Source organism: Euprymna scolopes, chromosome 12 (assembly GCF_053919585.1).
Source record: "Euprymna scolopes isolate OS-2025 chromosome 12, ASM5391958v1, whole genome shotgun sequence".
Taxonomy (NCBI): Eukaryota; Metazoa; Mollusca; class Cephalopoda; order Sepiida; family Sepiolidae; genus Euprymna; species Euprymna scolopes.
The window spans coordinates 73,811,237-73,829,956 of NC_136493.1; positions in this window are offsets into that span (position 1 = coordinate 73,811,237).

Here is an 18,720-nt window from a genome sequence, read left to right on the forward strand (position 1 = left end):
GTTACTCCTTTTTAGTGGGAAGCGGTTAGCATATGGTATGGGACGTATTTTGTGAAATTTAGATAAACAATTTAAGCCTCATCTTTAAATAAGCGTATTATTATAACCATAAACCCAAGTACTACCTCGAAACAACACCGGGCATGTATCGCTAGTATATATATATATATATATATATATATATATATATATATAGGCACCGCCAAAACTGGGGGGGGGCAGGTAAGTACTTTTTGACGGACCGTCTTTTTAAAAATCTACCAAAAATCAGGTAATTATCTGATCAATACGAAATTTTCAGCGATTATTAAAAGAAGAATGAACTTTATAACAGTGTACTTATTTTTCATAAAAGATATATATATATATATATATATATATATATATATATATATATATATATATATTTGCTTACAACCCCCCCCCCCTGTTTTGAGGAGGTAAAATTATGCTTAAAATAATCATCTGAAACTGAACAGAACATATTGTGTTGTTGTAAGGGGCAGAATTATAGATTAAAAAAAATTGTTTGCATCCCTTATTTTGACGCCTGAATATCAGAACTTCGATTGTGTTTAATTATCCCGCTTTTCAGTTTTGAAGTGTGAAATTCGGTGAATATGTTAAGTAAAATAATTAATTTAAGTTAAGCAAAAAATAAAAAAATTTTTTAATATTTATACGAAAAAAGCCATTTTAAAATCTTTGATAAATAAATTAACAATTTTTTTTTAGCGAGCCGAATAATGCATGACCATTATTAAACAGGGCATGCTTTGAAGAATCGATACAAAGAAAAATTCGATAAATATTGTGCTCTTTGTGTTAAAAATAGCATCATTTTTTCGATCCCATTTGAAAACGTTTGCCGCCTTTCGACTACGGTGGACCAAACGCGCTGAAATATTTTATTTTTATTCTGCTTTAAATTGCCCCCCCATTTTGGGGAGCCTGGCCCCCACACACATACAGATTAAAAACCAAACTCATACAAATGGTCACCCATCTGGTACTGGCCAGCCTCAGCGTTAATAATACATTGAAATTTTCGTTTTGGCCTGTTTGGTCTTCCATAGTTTGCTTTTTATCAAATGCAAACGTAAACATTGTCGATCTAGACTCTAGATCGACGCGAAGTAACTGGTTGCCTATATAAATAAGTGGAATTATTTGAAATCCAGGTACTTATATTCTAATATTTTTGCATATTCTCTTAGAAAATCATCCTAAATCTTAGTTAGACAACAAATAAATATATTAATTATTTCAAAAACCTTTTTTTTTTTTTTAAATATTTATGTACGTTTTTTTGTGCAAGACAAAAAATGTCAATTGTTAACTTTTTGGGAAATTTAACATTTAAAATTGAATTAAAAATAGTAGAAAAAGTTTTACATTATTCTGTTTTCTATATGATAAAATTCAGGGTTTTATCTTTCTGGAAAAAAAAAGTTACTCAGAAATAATGGATTTTAATAAATGTAATTTCGTTTTAAAAAGTAACAACAACTTAAGTTCTCGGCCATTTTTGGCGGTGCCTATATATATATATATATATATATATATATATATATATATATATATATATATATATATAATTATGTTTGTTCAAAACCGATAATCTAAAAAAACTACCGAACCGATCGCGTTGACATTTTGAGATAGGGTTTTTATCTATTTAAGATTAAAAAATATTACAATATTTAAAAAGAATTTTCTCGAAATCGTTTTTTCTCGACAAAAATCAATCGTTTTGGAAGCGAAAAAAAATTCGTCTTTTTCATTTCTTTTTAATAGCGATTGTTAACTATTTCGCTTTACATAATTACGGTTTCCTTTTATATATTTACTATTAAATAATAATAATAATAATAATAATAATAATAATAATAATAATAATAATAATAATAATAATAAAATAATTTTTTTCTAGACAATATCGAAAAATAACGATGACGACTTGACTATAAGTCACGTGCGTAAGCAACTTTTTTTTTTACCAATCGCGTATTCGTTGTTTTGTTTGTTGACTTTTTTCACAAAAAAAAAAAATGTTACAAGAATAAAACGGTAGGTCTTTGTTTATTTTTTATTTTCGTTATATTTTTTCATCTGGTGATTTTATTATATTTGAATGTTTTCTTCAGTATTTTCCTTGAGTAGCGTTGTACGCTTTGACAATCGGCGAAGCTCGGTGAAAGCCGGCAGTTGATGTGATGGTTCGAGCAAAGCCGAGCGGCAAGTTAGTTACGTCGGGTTCAAATTCTGCACAAATACCGGTTGGTTTTTAATGTGTGGAAAATCCAACTCCCGGAAAAAGGATTTGGATTTTGCACACATGATTGGATAGGAACAATAATTAAAATTGTATCAGCCTAGAAGGATTCACCTCCACTGATCGAGAACAACAACGTTGTTTCTCTCCCTCTCTTTCTCTCTCTTTTTCTCTCTATCTCTCTCTCCATACATCTCTGCCTCGCTCTCCCTCTTTTTCTCTGTATCACCCTCTCCATCTCTCTCAGTCCCTTTCTCTCTCTCACTCCATCCTTATAATGCAGCTCTCGAAAAAGGGGTATTCTAGATAGAAACTAAAATGAAAATTGCCTCAGTCTGCAAGGATTTCTCATCCACTGATTGAGGTTAAACACGGTGAAGTGTAGTTTACCCTCTGTTTCTCTCTCTCCATCTCTCTCTTTCTTTCCCTCTCTATCTATCTCCATCCATCTCCCCCCCTCTCTCTCTCTATCATCCTCTCCATTTTTCTTTGAGCCCCTTTCTCTCTCTCAGTCCCTCTCTCTATATATGTATCTCCTTCTCTCTCTTCCTCTATCTCTCTCCCTCTGTCTCTAACTTTCTCTGTATCTCTCTATCTCTCAATCCGTCTATCTCTCTTTCTATCATCCCTGTCTTTTTCTATTCGCCCTCCCCCTTTCTCTTTTTCTATCTCTTTATCTTTATCTTCCTCTCTATCTGTCTCTATCTAATCGCCATCCTATTTAGTCTTTTAAATTACTTACTACAAATAAGGCATAGTCAAAACATGGCGAAATCCCGTTTAAGTCATACAGTGAGAACAGAAGTTATTTGAAAATTACAGCTAATTAGAACAGCATCGGGAGGAACTGGTAAAACTTTTCTAATTAAATTGATTTCGCAACCATTCGATCACAAAATGATATAGCCTTAGCTCTTCCTTCAAGCGAGTTAAATGCAACCTTACTACCAGATAGAACCACTCATTCTGCTTTGAAATTACTATTAAACATTCAATTTTTCAAAAAACCCATGTTCAATAGCTCTAAAACATCCAGCATGGAAAAATATTGCAGAAATGCAAACTTATTGTTTGGGATGAATGCACAATGGCACACAAAACATCACTTGAGGCTCTTGGTCGATCCTTACAAGATTTGCGTGGCAATGTCAAACCATTTGAGAATGCAGTAATATTTCTTGCATGAGATTTCAGACAAACCTTACCTGTAATTCCCCAATCAACACCAGCAGATGAAATAAATGTTTGCCTCAAATACTCTACTTTTTGGCGCCATATGAAGATATTAAACAACTGCATGTCCATTTGCAGAACTTTCGATCCGCAGAGAAATTTTCGCATCAATTGTGAGAACGAAAAAGTTCTGGCTGATCCGAGTTAAGGGCGAATTTTGTTGCCATCGTAACTTTTGTAATTTAGTTACATCAAAAAGTGAGTTGGTAAAAAAAGGCTTTTTCAGATATTCAAATTAATTATAAGAATTCCAGTTGACTAAGTAAACAAAGAACTCCATGAACTTAACGCTATTATTCAGCTTAAGACTCCAAATGAGGTAGTCACATACGAGTTCGTCGACACTGTTTTGTAAGTAAATAAAGTGGTTAGTTATACACCAAAATTTTTTAATTCACTAGATTTGCCAGGGATGCCACCACATGTACTGCAATTGAAAATTGGCGTACCAATTATCATACTGCGAAATATAAATCAACCCAAGCTTTGCAATGGCACATGACTTGCAGTAAAATAATTAATGAACAACATAATTGAAGCAACAATCTCGATAGGACCTTTCAAAGGTGAGATATCTTCATTCCACGCATCTCTATGATTTCAGCGGATACGCCATTTCACTTTAGAAAATTGCAATTTCCAATTCGATCGTCGTCTGCAATCATCATCAAGAAAGCCCAGTGACAATCTTTACAATTGTGTGGCTTACATCTACACACTGACTTTTCTCACATGGACAACTTATGTTGCGTGTTCAAGAGTCAGCAAACCTGAAAATCTCTATATCTGCTCAGAAAATGGAACAAAAACTTGTGTATCCCCACGTACTAGGAAATTACAGGGTACAGCCAGTATATATATATATATATATATATATATATATATATATATATCAATAAATATACATCTCTATAAATCAATATATATATATATATATATATATAAAATCTCAAATAAAAAAATATAGACGCTTCGCCGAATATATCCGACGTCTTAGTGTGTTTTCGTAATTTTTTTATATTAGTTAGTTAGAAAATAAAAATTTTATGGTGTTTGGCATAGCTATTTTATACATGTTTTTGTTTAATCAAAAAGATGAAAATCCTCAGCTCCACGAGTATGATCATGTTAGTATAACGCTATCGGATTATCGAAATATTGCAATGTAATAAAAATGCGTTAAACATTTAAACAAACAAAAAACGATAAAGATAAGCAAAAAAAAAAATCATTTTTATTGCTTTTGGTTGCGGTTACTTATAGACTATTTGTTTATCCTCATCCGTTTTACTGTTACCTAACCGGGACAGCCGCTTAAATAATATAAACTCCAACGCATTACTGAAAGACAAGGTTTATAATTGTGCACATTTTTTTTTTTTTTTTTTTTTTGCATTAATCATTTGTCATTTTAAAAACACGTTTTTATCGTGTTTGGGTCTTAATAATCTTGAGTCTATCATATATGGGAAATAAGAGTTGGTATTTTATTTCCTTTTTTTGTTTTAAATTTCTTTTTCCCCCTATTTTCCCATAACTTTTTTCCACAAAAACAACAGATGATTCAGTTTTTCTGTGCAATCTTTTCATCGCAATCATTGGAATTGCTCAGTTTACTCTTACAAAATATAAGCGGCAAATTGGAGTCTACACTTCGTCACCCACCATCACACCGGGTACAACATAAATATATCACGGTAAAACAAGGTTTACGATACGCACTTGTAATTAATTGAGCGTGTAAGTTGTAATTGATACATTAGACAAACAAAAGAATTGTTAAATTGTTTCCTCAGAGTTAAAATGAGAACTGAAAATAAATGAACTGGTTCGTTAAAATTTATTTCATTCAAAGACGACGGATTAAATTTCCAGTGATTTTATATTTCATTTACAAGATATATTCACAGGCATAACAAGTGACATTTGTGCTGTTGGTTGAAATGCTTGCATTATTCACTGTTTTTACAACTTTCAAACAAAGAATCATAAAATTGTCGGTTCGATAGAAAGAATATTATTAAACAGTTGAGAACGATAGATGGGATGGATTTGATTATTTAAAATAACGGTTTGACAACTATTTGTTAACAATTGACTTAAAACAGCCACGTTGTAGTCAGCTAGAAATCAGCTGCGCGGTATTGCGTTCCACATAGAAGATTATAGAAAAAAACCTGTTCGTGGATGTTTCATTTGTTTTAAGGTGAACAGTTCCTTGCAATATGTGTATCTAGATGAAGCTTTACTGTGAATGTTTCGTAGAGGAGGACATGTGCTTGGTGCTCAATCGATGAAAATGGCGATAGATTAGATATAGTCTAATTACGACCTTTCTGTGAGTTTGTAAGGAAGAGAAAAGACCATCACTCACTAGATAGCAAAGTCGATTTATAACACTGCCAAAGCAAGAAAAGTGGCTTTGATCATTGCAATTTAATGCAACACTCTTGTTATCAAATATGGCCTCGTGTTTGCATTGTTTGACCAATCGTCACCAAACTTGGTTTTAATATCGGTCATATTCTAACTTAGAATCGGTTCTATTTTCGGATATCGAAGTCAAATGTCAAGAAGAGATTGACTCTTACTAAATTGTGAAGTCGATTTTTACACTGACAAGACAAGTAAGTGTTCTTTGATAAGTGAAGCTTAATACAACACATTTGATATCAGGCTTTATTAATTAAAAAAATATAGATTCTGTTGTTAGAGGGTGAGATAATGTACAAATATGAATGCTCTCTTTTACGAAAAGAGACTTGACGAGACTCTCTACTTGACCCATAATTCTCTGCATCTTATATATTGAAAAGCTTAGTTTTGTCCAAATGTTGATATAATTTTAACTTTCATCTTTTAAAAATTTAATGGATCTGATGCACTTTAATAACAATAAGCGCCATGCCTGATCAGATAAATAGATTTTGCTTTATCAACTTTTCCATCCCATAGCCTCAAAAATGTTTTATATATTACGGAAAAGTGCCACATAAAACATTGGCACATGCAATTTACTTTCTAAACGGTCAAAGCCATGAAATAATTTTTATTTTTCTTCTCAACAATATTTTTTAATTATCTCTGTCAATATATTTATGATGTATATATTTTTAGATTATTTATATATTGCCGAAAGTACACGAGAAAATAGATATCTTCATGTTAGGCTTGCAATCAAGTATTAAGTTGAAAACTGGCTCTGGCTGTAAAGCCATAGAACTCGGCGACCAATCATGCGGTCGCTGATTAATGCTTTCTTGTAAGCGACTGCATGAAAAGGAGACACGCGACATCATTTAGAGTACAACACGCCGGGAAGCCAGACAAAAGGCGGGTGGACACGAGAAATCACAAACCCTGATGAGGCTCTGAGGAACACACCAAAAAGAAATTGATCGCTTGGGATGGTGTGAGAGATAAAGCCGAGGGGGAGGGGTGATCCTAGATCATTTTGAAAGAAGCGACGCGTTCAGATATAATGAAACGGTATTCGTTGCTATATTTACAGATTCGACCAATTTTCTTGCTAGGTATCTGGTTCAAACCTCATTTTATGTAAACAAGCCATGCAATCAATAAAAGATCTAATATTTCATCTTGTATTATTTCTATTATCATGACTACCATTCCCGTCTTGGATGTTATTCTCATAACTTTTCGGTCAATGTTACCTTCGTCTTGCTTCATGTGTATCTTCACGAACTGAATCCTTTATTTAATACACGAGAAGGTGTGTTATCGTTCTGTCAAGCATAACCTAGCACATGCGTCTATATAATCAAATTAACAACGTGTAACATGCATAAATTACTTTTACATGATTTAAATATTGTTCGTGTCATAGAAATTGCATTGTCTACATTAATATGCATATAGTAATTAAGACGCTTATATACACATTTATACATATGCATTCATAAATGCTTATATATATATATATATATATATATATACTTCAGAATAATGAAATTAAATATATCTACTGATATGCAAATCCAGTGTTTTTGATCTTACAAAATATTATTAGATGTAATATTTTATATACGACAATCACAGCCAAATAAAATTGCTCAATATCTACAAATAGAGCTAATCAATCAAAATTTATGTATTTAAAATTTATAATTTGAAAAAAGTTAATCTTCAAATACAGAATTTTTATTGTTTGAAAACAAAGAATACAATTGAATATTTTTTTGCCTCAATATCCCTCATTCCATGTTTCTAAAATGTTTTAAAATTTTTCTAAGTTTATTGCTTTTAACAAATAAGGTGCAAGCCAATAAAACAAAAAATTAAATATATACTAGACTACCGATGACCCGTTGGGTCAGTATGTTATATTAGCTATGGAATTAATGTATGAGCGTGACACATGTGACGTAAAGATAATAGTTTTTTGTGACATAACAGAAACATTTTTATGAAAGCATATTAAAATGAAAAAAGAATATATATATATATATATACATATATATATATATATATGAGTCATTCTCTTTATAATTGTTTATTTTCGAAAAAAAACTTCCAGCCATTGAATCATAAGTGGTTTGCCATATTTGTAGTAAATGTGCACTGAACAGATACCATAATGCTTAAAGTTAAATTCAAATTTTGATATATCTTTTAACTTAAACGCGAAAAAAACAAACAATTGGGACGCTGAAAATGTACACAGCAAAACAATACGTTTTATTGGCGTGTTGATTATTTATTTGTAACGCAAATTATAAATAACATATTTTCGTCGTTATTTATTTATGTTGGTAGTGTAGAAGAAAATGTATGAATGTTTTTAAGAAAGGTGTATTAAAAGGTGTATTAGAATAAATTTAAAGAAAAAAAGGAAGGCGGTGGGTAAATCACCATTGTAAAATGCTCGTATGGTTGTCAATGGGTTTGTAAGAAAATTGCGTTAAAATAACTTAAACGTAATACAGAAAATGAACGATGTAAAAAATGCAGAAAGAATTAACAATTGTTTATTTGGCTAATTTAAACGCGAAAAAAAAAACAATCAGGGCGCTGAAAACGTACACAGTACAGTAATACGTTTTATTGTCGCGTTGATTATTTGTTTATGTACGCAGGCGCAACCGGAAGTCGTAAATCGTATGCTGGGTTACAATACCCGTTACAAGGTCATTTGAGTTTTATAATTATAATTATATATATATATATATATATATATATAGAGAGAGAGAGAGAGAGACAGACAGACAGACAGACAGACAGACAGAGAAAAAGAGAGAGGCCAGATGAAAGAGAGAGAGAGCCGCTGGCTTTTTTATAAATTATTAAAATTTTAGTAATTATATAAAATGTGTGTTTAATAATTATTTAACATAATATAGTGTCTTAACGGTCTTTTCAATCTAAAAAAAACAATTACTTGAATTCATTTTTAAAACTGTAATTTACGTATATGTTTTATGCTTTATAAAATTAATGTTTATAGTTTTACATTTTGCGTTCATAAAATTATAATTTACTTTAACATTAACTATTAGTTATCTATCATTAATAGTTATTGTTTATTTGCCTTTCAGTTTGAAATCTGCCAATATGTAAAAGACTTAGCTTTTCTGTGGTCAACGTAAATGTTATTTTAGTAATTTAAAAATCATTTTACACTGAGTTTGGTTTCTGAAAGGCATATAATTTTTTTTAATATCTATTCTGGAGTTTTTCCGGGCATTTGTTTTTGGTGTGTGTGTGTGTGTGTGTGTTAGTGTGTGTGTTAGTGTGTGTGTTAGTGTGTGCGTGTGTGTGTGTGTGTGTGTGTGTTTCCAGTATGAAATGTTCGTTTTTATTAATTCTACGCTTGGTGATTCTCATGCTTACATGAAATATTTTTTATCTGTAGTTTTACTTGGATGTTATGTCATTTCATCTGGCTATTATTATTTCTGGAGACGGCGTGTCCATGTGATATCTTGCATTTTTTTCTCAGGAATATACAGACTTTTCTCCAAAATACGTATAATATAATATTTGCTTTGAAACCGATATTAAATCATAGTCTAAGGTAACTATGAGCTGTCATTTTATGTATTTATGTATGTATTGCAATTTAAAAACTAAAATGATATTTTAATGTTTGAATATGAAATAAAACTTTTAGACTAATTAACTCAGAAAAAATAAATTGCCAGCAAATAAAGTTATTAAATTAACAGTAAGAAAAAAAGACATACGCATACGTTTCATTATCCCTAAAATCTTCAGTAGAATATTGTGTTCATCTTCACTTCGAAAACAAGGAACTACGATTCTATTTCCGTTTTTTGTCTCCCCTTTTGAATTCGTATATATTTACCACGTTTGAGGATTTCGAGGGAAAATAATTATTTTATGTATCATGCAATAATTATTCAGCATATTAGCGATATTTCTAACCATCTACTCATTTAAATATATAAAGGAAGATTGTCATGCTTTAATATTAAAGGTTTGTTTATATAATTATTTATTGTTTTGAATCTTTACTAATTATTTATATTCATTTTTTTTTTCAAATACTAAATTGCTGAATTCATTGTTTTTGTTTGTATTTATTGACATGATATAAAATCACATTTATAGATCCTCATTCTTACATATTTCCATACATTAATTAAAGGTTTAATTATTAAGTTTTAGTGTATGTATTACTTTTACGCAATGTATTATTAGTATTAATTCCTTAATTTACATGTGTATTTGCTTTGTATTGTAAATCATCAATGTATTATCAGTTTTTATTTTCACTTTTTTGGGAAAGTTGATAAATATGTTTGACAATGTCTTGGTTAAACGTGTATTATATCCTATTCTAATAATAGTAATTTTAATATTTAAAGGTTTTTCTTCATTCTGTGAATAGCATACCTTTCGTTTGTTTTAATTTCTTTACTATTTGATTTATTTATTATTCCTTTATTATGACCTTAAATATTACAGACCATCCTTTGCCTATTAATGTATCACAAGTTATAAAAGTGATATAAACATAATACATACTGTAATATTAATTTAATTGCATTTAGTTTAATATTTATTACGCAATAATGTTTCTATTAATTTATTCAATATATGTAATATATTTACTTATTTTATCTTATGTTGCACTCTGCAATATATTAGTAAATTATTTATTAATATAATGATTGAATATTGGTAAAATTCCATATTTTGTGATTCCAAACCACTAAAACATTCAATATCAAAATCTATTTAAAAAGGTAAAATACCAGTTGGACACATTTTTCTAACTGCATTTCCAAGTTTATCACGTTTCCACATTGTATTTTATAAATTTTGTTTACAAAATTACTATCTAATTTTATTCTGTACTATTTATTAAATGGTCCGCATATGCAATGCTTATTGCAGATTCAGCACGACATAAGTTCCATCTGGCTAAGTTACTGGGAGAATATTTAGTTTAAATTAAGATGGAGGATCCAAGATACTTCCTTACAACGTTTAGTATACCTAGTTAAAAAGATTGAAATACTACTTTGGTAACTTTCACGATGCTATAAAAGAAAAATATTTTAATAAATTTACACTTAGCCTTCTAGTATAGGTCAATTATATTTTAATAAATTTATATTTAATAAATTTTAATCAATTTACACTTAGCCTTCTAGTATAGGTTAATTATATTTTAATAAATTTATATTTAATAAATTTTAATCAATTTACACTTAGCCTTCTAGTATTGGTTAATTATATTTTAATAAATTTATATTTAATAAATTTTAATCAATTTACACTTAGCCTTCTAATATGGGTTAATTATATTTTAATAAATTTATATTTAATAAATTTTAATCAATTTACACTTAGCCTTCTAGTATTAGTTAATTATATTTTAATAAATTTATATTTAATACATTTTAATCAATTTACACTTAGCCTTCTAGTATGGGTTAATTATATTTTAATAAATTTATATTTGATAAATTCTAATAAATTTACACTTAGCGTTCTAATATGGGTTAATTATATTTTAATAAATTTATATTTAATAAATTTTAATAGATTTACACTTAGCCTTCTAGTATGGGTTAATTATATTTCGCCGAGAAAAAGAGCTACAGATACGTTTATTACTTCAGAAAAAATCAATTTTTAAACCTAAACAAATTTCAAAACATACAAGATATGTTTTGATACTTGTTTTGGTAAAAAACGATTTTCCTTTAAATAACTAATATAATTATTATAGATCTTTTTTTCGGCGAAATATAATTATGAATAAATAAATTATACACATACATTAAACGTAGGCCTTTTATGTAGGAACTGGGAGACTACTTGGGTGTTTATTCATGCTTGTTGCTAACGGTTATCCTCATCTTCATAGTTCTTCTTGCTTCACTACGTTTCGACCGAAAACCATCTGGAGAAGACCAGAGGATGAGTTGGCCAAAACATGATGGAACAATAATAACTATGAAGGTGAGGATAACAGTGTGCAAAAAGAACGAATGCACAAATTATGAAGCCTCACTACAAACGATTCCAAAAAATAATACATAAAAAATAAAATTAAATTTTAAAAAATAATGTATAATACTTGAATACTCCCGCGCATCTCTATACTATGATCCGAAGTTATGATACCATCCATCAATCGAATGAGTACATTGCAAAATATTTTTACAACATTTCTGATTTCAACAAAAAGGCTGTGTTCCTAAAAATAAAAACATAAGATGAGTAAAAAAAAAAAAAAAAAACAGAAAAAAAGTAAAAGAACAAAAAGAACTAAAAAGATAATGTTTTATTTTATTAAATTGCGGAACAATAAATAAAAAATAAATAGCTCATTCGATTAGACTATTAATAAAGTCGTGATCATGGATTTTCGCGAGATAACAGTTTAAAAATATAAAGATTACAATGGCAATTGGTATATTAAATCATCAATAATTCAATGTAGATGTAGTTTATAAATGCATTTATTCATATGGAACGGATATACTTGACTATATATCTTTATTAATACATGTGGACATGTTGTGAGACAACTTAAGATTGTGTGGTTTTGTTGCACAACATATATTTCATAATTACACCATGAATTATTATTTCTTTAATATTAATCGAATATTTATAGAAAAATGTGTCAAAATAAACGAAATTTAAAATCTCCAGCTTGATTACTATTCACTCTCTTCACCCTCTCGCTCGTACACAAAGCGGACACTATGTATATAGTTTCCGGCATTCGTTATCTCATAAGCATTCTTCATCTAGCGGCACTTTAGTGATTTTTAACCTGGGGATATTAGCTTCTACTAATATCTAAAATTGTTCTCTCGGATTTATAAGTATTTTGTCTATAGTCATTAATATGAATTTATATTTGATCCTAAGTGGCTAATTTTCCTTCCCTTAAACCATGTATCTTTTAATATACACCTATATTGCGCTTAAGTTACTATTGTATAATACCTGATCTAAATCGGAACTTTTTTTAATCTAGATCAATTTTCCGCTGCTCAACTCCACATATTTAAGTGCTTGCATGTTGAATCAAAAATTATTCATTGTTTCTCCATCTTTACTTGCCATAGAAAGCATTAATATCTGTTTTCAGTAAATATAAGTATATTCATTATCTTAACATTACTTAAATATTATAAGGTAACACTTTATAACAGAATTGCGTTTAGTTTAGAAAACTGACAAATTAGAATAAGGAAAATATAAAGTAAAATATCAACATCGTTAAACAAGAAACTTAACATTGCCGCAGCTGACAAGAGACGCAAAAAATATAGCGAATAAATTGTTTATTTCTATGTGACATTTGTTAATCTGGGCCTTTTATAAATTAACTGTATCAAAATAACTTATCAAACAAAAGGTTTGACATCCATTAGCTAACAAAGCTAATGGATCTGATTTCGCAATTAGATAGACGTAAAACTACCTGATTATAAAATCAATCGCAAACGATACACTCACACAATTTACCTGGTAGTTAATCCAGGAATGAAACAAAGATTTCTATCGAATTAACTTGCCATACATATATTTTCATATTAGTACTAAATTCTACTCATGTATTAAAAACTATATATCTATATATTTTACATGGGGATGACCACTTATCAAGGCCCGAAGGCCACTCAGGGATAAGGGTTATTGCGTGTACAATGAGATAGTATTGTAGTAATCATTAGTATTGGAGATTTGATAGAGTGTCTTACTTAGGGGGGGCGGTTTGACAGGAGTTTGTTTATGTTGGACTTCAAGACATCCAAGTTGTAGTCAGGTGGGAAACAGGCAAGCGGCAGAGAGTTCCACTGGCGTGCATACTTAAGAAAAAAAAATTTGCTCATGGAATCTACGTTTGGACTTAGGCACAGATAAAGAGTGTGGAAAATTATTGACAGTAGTTTCAGCCAGACGGGTGTTTCTCGTGAAAGATTGGCGAGGGGGGACTAGAGATTGGAGCTCAAACGAGCACCTGCCATGGAAATAACGATAAAACAAAGACAGGCTTGCAACGTTTCTTCTGTGGAAGTGAGGTTGCAGGGAAGAGAAAAGGGCATCCCCCATTAAACCACGAAGTCTATTTTGTAATCTGTCAAGGCAGTATCAGCTGTTTTTAGCAGCTCCTGTCCAGATGTGGCAGCAGTACTCCATCCTTGGACGTACTTGGCTTTTATACAGATAGAAAATTGCATCAGTAGTGAGATATCTTCTGGAGCGGTAGAAGGATCGCACCATTTTCCCAGCGTCCTTAGAAACAGACCTGATGTACATGTTCCATTTCAGATCAGGAGTAAAGGTTAAACCCAGAAGCTTGTCAAAACATGGAGCCTCTCCAAGACGAGAGTCATCCATTTCAATTGATGCCAGATTGGGATCAGGGCGTTGATGATGTAAAGATAGAAGCTTGGTTTTGGATGCATAAAAAGTGACCAGCCACCTATTTCCCCACTGTACCACGCGCTCAAGATCAGAGAAAAGAGAATTAGAGAGAACTTTGTCATTTACGGCCTTTGATGTGTTGCCATAGATGGTCGTGTCATCAGCATACATGTCAACGAATGAGTTAAGTATGTGTTTTGGGAGATCATTGATGTAGATAAGGAAGAGAGTTGGGCCTAGGATGGACCTCTGAGGGACTCCAGGGTTAATACTGTGGGCTTCTGATTTCTACCCATCAACCACTACTCTTATGAACCTATTGGAGAGAAATGTTTTAAGGATTGAGAAAACATTTCCAATGATACCGTAGCTGGAAATCTTGTGAAGTAGGCCCTTATGCCATACCTTATCGAAGGCCTTCGATATGTCAAGAGCAATTGCCCTGGAAAGGAAGTCTTTATCAAGAGATTCACTAATCCTATGAGATATAACCGTTAGCACATCTGCTGTAGATCTTGCAGAGTGGAAACCATATTGCATGTCACTAAGAAGGTTGTTTTCTGTTGAGGTGGTTGACTACTTCTTTATTTAATATGGATTCCAACTTACTCATGACACACAGGAGACTTATTGGTCTGTACTGAGAGGGAGATGACTTAAATACAGGGCATACTGATGAGGGTTTCCAGGGTGTTGGAAAGCATTTTTCCTTGAGGCAACGTTTAAACAGTATGGGGGCAAGTTCTGGTTCGAGCTTTTTCAGCATTATAACTGGAATGCCGTCAGGGCCAGTTGCTTTACTATATATATATATATATATATATATATATATATATATATATATATATATATATATATATATATATATATATATATATATATATATATATATATATATATATATATATATATATATATATATAAGCAGTTAATTACACGACAGTCAAAACTTGACATCATTCCTATGTTACCGTATAGCGTAATGGTTAGAAGCTTAGACTGCCATTTGGGCGGTCCGGTTTCGATTCTGGGTTGAAGTAGCTGCCTGTCTAGCCGCACTGATGAGCTGCGAAATAGTACTGTATATGGATGACTCTCTCTCTCTCTCTCTATATATATATATATATAATATTACTTTATAATATTATACGTATATATATATATAAACACGCAATATCATATATATATATATATATATATATATATATATATATATATAAGCAGTTAATTACACGACAGTCAAAACTTGAAATCTATGTTACCTTGATAGGATGGACACTTTCTACGATCTTAACTTTAGTCATTACAGCTTTATTTTAACAAACCTTTGAATGTATTGATTGAGATTGTCAGACTGACTTCCTCATCTTGGTTGTTATAGTCACTTCATCAGGCGTTTTGTATCGAATTGGGGAACTGGGACATAGTTGCTGATTCTCTGTTTTGAATGTTACTTTTCACTGCCTTCGTTCAGGATTGAACTCAGCACCTTTGGGTAACTGTAAACTTTGATACAACGTACAGGACCACTCGGCCATATGTCCTAATGGAAAATCGAAATCTGCATATTACTTATCTCTTATTTTAGTGACATTTACGAGAAGTAAAAGGCATGCATTTATTCAGATGAAAAGCATATATTTATGTAACCCTAACCCTAATTCGACTTTTTACCCAACAAATGCCATAACTTCAGCCGTAAAATCACTATTATCACGTACTTCTTGATTGCCATAAAGTTTTACTCGTATTTGACTCCTCTACTTATTAAAGGAATACAACTATGCCGTATTATTATTCTGCGGGGTAAAGAGTTGCTTTTGTGTCAGAATACATAATTACTTCACTGTCTTTTGTAATGATAGAAGTAATCAATTACCCATCATATAATGAAATGCAGTGTTTCGCCATTCGTCTTATTTATTCGAGATCGCTGATGCCAAGAAAACTTACAACTACTAATTAAGCGCTTTTATATATGTAGGTATAATATTTATAGATATATGTGTATAAGTTTTGTATCAATATGTGTATATCATCTTATTCCGTGTCTTGTTTGAAAATAATAATAATCAAGTATCAATATAATGAAATGCAGTGTCTATTAATTATTCCCAAATAAACTGAAGATCGTTAATGACCTGGAACGTTACCATTAATTATAAAGTGCTTGGGTATACATACATGCATATATGTTATTTGAGAAGGAAAACCGAGAATTAATAAAATAGTAATCAACGTTTCGTCCCTATTTCGGGGGGCATCATCAGGATTTTGTAGGAAAAATGTAGAAGAAAAACGATTACAGACCACGCGCGAGTGAAAAAGGAAAAAATCCTAAAGTCCTTCCCATTCTGGGCCGAAATTAATAATGTGGGTGCGGAGAGGTTGGATTATTCTATTCTTATGTATACAGATTAAAAGATTATTCAAATACATATGTACATGCACATCTATTTCTTTTTTATCTTATTTATTTTTGTTTAAATTATATAGGAAGAGACGGTTAAGGATATATAGACTCGATTTTCCTTCTCAAATAACATAACGTCAACCATCGCTTGCATTTTTATTTATTTTTACTCACATACATATATATATATATATATATATATATATATATATATATATATATATAATATAATATAAAGCTGAACGTGTGTGTGTGTGTGTGTGTGTGTGTGTGTGTGGTCATGAATAGGCTCCTATATTGTTGACTATTATAGAAAACTGATCACATATATTGATAGATGTATCGAGATACAGGAATTGGTATGTTTGATCTGGCAGAACGGTGGTTAATTAAAATTGTGGGGTCTGCATTAGCGCCTGGTACACAAAGTATGGAAATAAAAAATTTAAAAATGAAAAAAAAAAAACGTTTACAAGTGTTTTTGATATAGATATGCATAATAATTATTTGATAAGTATGTTTTAACTTAAATAAGGATGGTATAATAAAATTGTGGGGTCTGCGTTCGCGCCTGGCCTCCATAGAATGGAAATATGCACAAACTTTAATAAAGACTTTTCATATCTATCTGCGTAAGTATACTTTGATAATTATATTTCAGTTAAAAGAAAAAGGTATAATAAAATTATGGGGTGTTCGTTCGCACCTGACATCCATAGAATGGAACTATGTCACAAAGTTTAACAAGGCTTTTTAATATAGATCCACAGAATATTGTGATAAGTGTTTCAGTGTGAACAGGTATGGTATAATAAATTATGGGGTTTATCTATTCTATTTTTACTTTCATCATATTTTGCTTTGGTTTTGATACCCCCAAATTCGGAGCTATCTCTTTACAACCCTTCCTTTTCATAACCTATCATACTTTCATAAGTCAGAGTCCATTTTCTGTAGGCTGTTTTTGAACCCAGTCAACGACGGGTACTTTTGCTAGTATATATATATATATATATATATATATATATATATATATATATATATGTGTGTGTGTGTGTGTGTGTGTATATATATATATGTGTGTGTGTGTGTGTGTGTGTATGTATGTCTGTACGCGCGCGTGTGTGTATAAGTGATCAAAGAAGTATATAAGGATTCTTTACATAGAAACTTTTCGATATAGTACCAAACCTGCTCGATTACTCCGTTACCATATATAGCACCATTTCAACACGAGTCATCAATCCTTTTCACCTCTCGCTTGCAATTTTTTTTATTTATTTATTTCTTTTATTTTATTTATTTTTTCTTATTTCTTTTTTTTTCTTATTTTTTATTTTTATTTTTTATTTCTTATTTTGTATTTTTATTTCTTATTTTGTATTTCTTATTTTTTATTCTTATTTTTTTATTTTTTATATTTTTTATTTTTATTTCTTATTTTTTATTTTTTTATTCTTTATTGTTTATTTTTATTTTTTTTTTCATTTTTTTCTTATTTTTATTTTTATTCATATTTTTATTTATATTTTTATTTTTTATTTTCTATTTTCATTCTCTCACACCCTCATCTTATTATTGATTTTTCTTTATCTTTTATTCTTTATTTTAATTATTTGGGTCATCACATGTCACTCTGATCGGACCAACATTGATCGACTAATTAATTAGTTAATTAGTTAAGGAACTTTCATTGCATATAGTACCTACTCCTCAAATCGTACTCTATCACTCTATCGCCCAATCATAATAAAATCCCATTCTAATTATGTTTCAAGTTTTATAGTATCTTATTTTATTTACTTTTTTTGGGGGACGGGTCGATTAATTTACATAATATATTAAAATTTATTAATAATTACTTTAATACATACATTAAAAAACGATAACAACACGTGCGCTTTAAATCCAAGTTTTA